Source organism: Euphorbia lathyris, chromosome 5, assembly GCF_963576675.1.
Source record: "Euphorbia lathyris chromosome 5, ddEupLath1.1, whole genome shotgun sequence".
NCBI lineage: Eukaryota > Viridiplantae > Streptophyta > Magnoliopsida > Malpighiales > Euphorbiaceae > Euphorbia > Euphorbia lathyris.
Window position 1 is genome coordinate 65,667,421 of NC_088914.1, and position 5,552 is coordinate 65,672,972.

Consider the following 5,552-nt stretch of genomic DNA (forward strand, 5'->3'; position numbering starts at 1 on the left):
ACTAGGATTTTTAATAAGTTTCTCACTTTCTTTAAAAAAAAAAAAAACCTTTGATTTTCAATTTGAGTGTAGATAAAAAAAAAATTCTTTTCGCTTAATATATCATTTGCCTCTTGAACTTATCTAAAAAATTTGATTGACCTCTTAAACTTTCAAAGTTTTCCAATAACCCTCTAAATTTACATAAAATGTTTCGTTAGCCATCTGAATTTGCGTAAAATATAATCAATTAATTACTCGGTTGTAAAAAAATAAATTAAATATGGAAGATGTGTTACACGTGTCTTAAAATGTTATTACATAATTTACAAAATAGATTAAAACATATTAAAAAAAAATCTTGTTCAATTACAAAACTTTTTTTTCTCTAATATTAAAATCGCGAATAATCTTGATCGTCTTACTTGTTTAAGATACGTGCAACATATCTTTCGGATTCAACTTATTATTTTACAACTGAATGATTAATTGATTATATTTTATATAAGTTAAATGAAATATCAAAACACTTTTAAATTATTAAAGGTAAGGATCAATCAAGCTTTGGACAAGTTTAAGGATATTAAGCATTTTGTTTTTAATTGAGAAGAAAAAGAAAAAAGAGGTAAAGTAGTGGAGTGGGTAAAAGTCAAGGAAAAAGGGAACATGAACATCAAGACTTAATTGCTTTTACGACTTTCCAACTCAATTGGGACCCAAATGCCTTTAATCCACATCTCAAGAATTCAAATTCGAATTGGGGAAAATTGCTCATTTTGCTCTTTAAAATCACTATAAATAAATAAATAATTATTTAATTCATATAGGATATTGTGCTAATAATAACGAAATTAGTAATAGAAATTTAAAGCAAAATATAAAGTTTGAAATGTTGAAAGATAAACAAGTCCGTAGAATACAGGAGGTGAAATTAATTTGATCAGCATAAGAAGATGATGGATGGGTCACAGCAGCATTCATCTATTAGGCAGCAGCAACACAAAGCAGCTAGGCTGTCAATTTGTTTTTAAATTAAAAAAAAAAACTCAGAAATCTTCGAAGAAAATATAAATATATGGTATGAAAAATAGAGAAAAGACATTATTAGGCATACCAGCCCTCGAGGAAACCAGGCTCTCTTCTAGGCGGTGGAGCACCATACTGATACTGTGGAGGTGCCATTACTGGGGGTCCTTGATAATAACCTGCCAATATAATTACTAAATATTTCTCCAAAAAGGAAAATATGAAGAAGGAAATGTAGTACCTTGAGCTTGAGGAGGAGGATAAGGATAAGAATACTTTGGATCGTTCATCATTAATTTCTGCTAAATCAATCACCTGTTTAAGCTTTTATAGTACACACAAAAATAAAAGTAATTCTCTCACTCTCTCACCCAACCCTTTTCCTTTTTCCTTCCTGGTCTCTTTCTAGGAACTTTCTGGGTCTTTATAAAAGAAACTCTTATTCTCTGCAATATTCCACCCTGGGCATTTTCGTAATATTGCTTCCCTTTCTTTGTTTCATAATGATAGTTAGGTTTGGCTGATGTATGTATCAAAATGTCATAACAAATTTTCATATGCTACCACTCTAACTTAAACTAAATTAATTACAACAAAGTTCCCAAAATTTACAAAACAAATCTAATGGGAAGCTGGTTTATACTTTTAGACTTATTTAAATATATGCTTTCAAATTAGACTCTATCAATATCCGTAATCTCAAATCACCTTTATTTTCTTTGCTATTTGCGATTTGCTTACCAAAACTTATATGGGATCATGGCGAAATCTGAAAAAAAGGGCAAAAACTTGATAACACTAAATCAAATGTAAATTTCCTCTATCTAGTTTGGTTTTTCGTTATGTACGTCAAATTGTTTTTAAGGTTTTGACTTTGTTGTGATTTGGAGATGGATTTAATATGTTGTGTTTGGTTATGATTAGTGTTAATGGTATAATGATGATTTTCGAACACATTTTGAAATGTATTTGGTTGATTTATTGGTTTAGAAGTCGAAATTTTTTGCTTCAACTTTCACCTGTGATAGTTCACAATTTATAATTTTGTTTCGCAATTACAAAAATGTGAAGCAAGAAACTCTAAACTCTCATCTAAAATTTCACAAATAGGCAAATGAGAAACTTTCTGATGAATTGGGAAGTCCTTTATCAGCAAAAAGGGCTTCACAAATATTTAAGTGCAAAGACTTATGACGAATTGCAAAGCCTTTTTTCAGTAAAAGGGCTTCGCAAAATGGATATTGTGAACATTCAATATGGATTGTGATTCACAATTGTAAGTTTGTTTCGCAATTGAATGAAAATGTGAAGCGTTTTGCTTCGCAAATAGGTAAATGCAAAGCTTAAGGTGAATTCCAAAGTTGTTTTTGTCTAAAAAGCAAATATATTGTCTGAAATACAAATATTATTGAAGCTTAAGGTGAATTCCAAAGTTGTTTTTGTCTAAAAAGCAAATATATTGTCTGAAATACAAATATTATTGTCTGAAATGCACATTGTATTGTCTGGAATGAAAATATTATTGTTTGAAATGCACATTGTATTGTCTGAAATGCAAACTGTTTTCATTTTTTATAGAGTCAATGATATAGATTGAAATCAACTGAGAGTTTTAATCGTAAACTCACAAAGATTACTATCTTCTCAAGCTAAACTTGAAGGTTGGAAAGAACCCAAACAAGGAATAACCTTGGCTCAAATGGAGGCTATGGTGTTAAATTCATTCAAAATTGTCTATCATTACAAAAAGAGGAGCTTATATACTCCACCTCAATATTTAGGGAAAAGACTAAAAGCCCTTGAGTAGGGTTTCTAGCATAACACACTTGATAGGGACAAGTTAGGGAAGGAAATAACAAAGTGCAATTCAGTAATTAAGTGGGGGTGGCAAAACAGTAAATAGGGGTGGAGCAGAAATGGTCTCCAACCACAAGAACTTGGTGAAGAAGTATCCTCTAGGTGGGACACGCTCCACATGGACCTCTTCACGCCTCGTGTAGTCCTCATCAAGCCCCGCGTGGGTGAGCTCCTGAACTTGGTGGCTCTCGCTGATGGGTTTCATGAGTGGCATCCCTGGGAGTACGTCCCGCGTAGTTGACCTCCTTGACAGAACTCTTTCCGGATGTCGGCTCCACGCCCCGCGTGCATGAGTTATTGGACTTCCCTTCGGAAATAGGGCTCACCACGCTCCACGCACTAGGAGGCACGCCCCGCGTGCTTGGCTGACTGCCTTTGCTCTCGTCTTTCATGGGTGGCTCTCCCCGGGTCTCGTCTCTTAGCTCCGGACTCATACTCGAGGAAAGGATGCCCTCATCAGTCAAGTGGCAAAGCTAAAAGAGGATACTGGTGTAAAATTCAAGTATTTGTGGAGTTTGGGTTCAAAAGGCACAACAATAGTAAGAGGTGATATTGCAGCCATGATTAAATTGCAAAGTAAATTGACGCCATCACAAATAAAGGCATTAAAAAATAGATGTTTCAGACATCACAGATAAAGAATTAGAAGAATTTCCTTTTTCTATAACGTATAGTGTTCTTCATATTTAGGGTGGATGGATGGAGATGCCATGTTAGAGAACATTTTTCATGCTAGAGGAATGTCCAATCCTTAACAAATCCAACGGAGAGAGTCTAGCTCATTCCACACATTCAGATGAAACTTGTACATAACATAATTTGTAATAATTTAGTATGCCGGCTATTGCCTCATATAGAGGATAGGTGAATCTATAGGAGAGCTGGATGGAGTATACTGAGAAATATCCATTAGGGGATTGGTGCACTTTTTGTGTAGATTTAGGAACGAAACAAGCACATTTCGCTAGCAGAAAAATCGACCATACCCTTTAGAATCTCTATGCTAATTGAGAACGACATCTCCCCATCTAAAGGTCGTCTTTCTAAAGGATTGAGGGGAAGAAGGACGTTTTTTTGGGGATGTCTCTACCAAACATCGAAGCATTTGTAGGCACCTCGGGATGAGTATTCTGAGTGGCACTATAGGAAGAAGACGAACTAATACAAACATATGCTCAAGACATTTTCTAGAAAAATAAGATGAAGATGGAGAATAACACTTAAATCCAAGGTTTCAGTGGTAAGAAATGAAAGCACTTCTCCTTTGAAATCCCTCTTTAAATAAGAAATTGAAGAAATAGATTGCATTCCCCAAACCTAGATGCAGCACATGGCAAGTGAGAAGAGGATGTAGAACATTCTCGAAGCACTATTTTCTCTTGTAAAAACGAAAGGGTCCCTACTATAGCCTCAAACGACTATGCTAGGCTTGTATGGCTTCTGATAATAGAAGTGAAAATCTTAGATCCAGACACAGAGATATGGCTTGTAATAACTAATCGAGTTCTTCTCATTTTAGCCAGATATTTAGATTTTTCCTATAGTTGAAAATTTAGACATGTCCTCTAAAGATGCGATTCTTCTGAATCAAGATATCTCAATCCTAACCTAATTAGGAGTTCTTGGAAGAACCGTATCAACTACTTTTACAATGTTTTGAGTCTTTAATGATTTTTTCCTAAATAGATAAAGTTCAGTTTATTCCTATTCACAATAAGATCCCACTCCTATATAAAGGATCTCTGTTGGAAATGTGCCTTAGTTAATTTATTAGCAGATAATGTTTTATTTAATTATTTGAATTTAGGAGAAGTTATTCAGTTATTGCTTATGTTTAGGAGAAGTTATGGAAGTCAGTTGTAACTGATGTTTGTATTGCTGTATAAATTTCCTGAAGTTCAATAGAAGTTAGTGTTGGTTCCAAACTCTTTGTGTTAGTTCCAAACTCTTAAAAGTTAATTGCTACAAATTGGTATCAGAGCAAATTATCTTGAGGGATCTGTGAGAATGGAAGCAGATGCAGTATCTTTTAATCAGGTTGTTGCACCAGTTTTTGATGGCCAGAATTAGCAAGCTTGGGATACTTTGAAGGGTCTCTATCATGGCAATGATAGAACAAGAAGAATGCAATTGTTAAATCTCAAAAGAGATTTCGAGATTTTGAGAATGGAAGAAAATGAGACTCTACAAGAGTTTTCTGATAAACTAATGACAGTGATAAATAAAATCTGATTGATGGGAGAAGATCTACCCGATAGCCGGATCGTAGAGAAGGTGCTTGTAAGTTTGCCCGAAAGATTTGAGGCAAAAATTTCATCTCTGGAAGATTCCAGAGATATCAATCAAATTTCCTTGTCTGAATTAATCAATGCTCTACATGCACAAGAGCAAAGAAGAAGTTTAAGAAAAGAAGGAACCCAACAAGTAGTTGTGATACAGCGTGGATTTCACAGAATTCGTGACGTGTTAGTTTTAATCGTAAACTAACAAAGATGTTCTTCTCTAGCTAAACTAGAAGGAGTGAATCCCAATTTCATGGACTAAATCCATAGGAATAATAAAATCCCCATTGTTGAAGGTAGAACCTTAACAAAGCTTCTTGAAGAAGAATTATATTTGATTGATAAAAAGTTAAAGCATTACAAAGAGAAAGAGATGAATTTATATCATCTCAAAAACCCTAATTGCCA

The 5,552-nt window shown here is 34.1% G+C and overlaps 1 long non-coding RNA gene across 1 annotated transcript; it reads right to left on the minus strand.

Annotated features, from left to right (window-relative positions):
* Window positions 1-768: 768 nt before the first annotated feature.
* LOC136228917 (uncharacterized) lies at window positions 769-1,422 on the minus strand. Its single transcript, XR_010688885.1, has 3 exons — window positions 1,247-1,422; window positions 1,094-1,184; window positions 769-992 (listed from the first exon to the last, which is right to left on the minus strand). It is a non-coding gene; the product is annotated as an uncharacterized lncRNA (long non-coding RNA).
* Window positions 1,423-5,552: the final 4,130 nt, after the last annotated feature.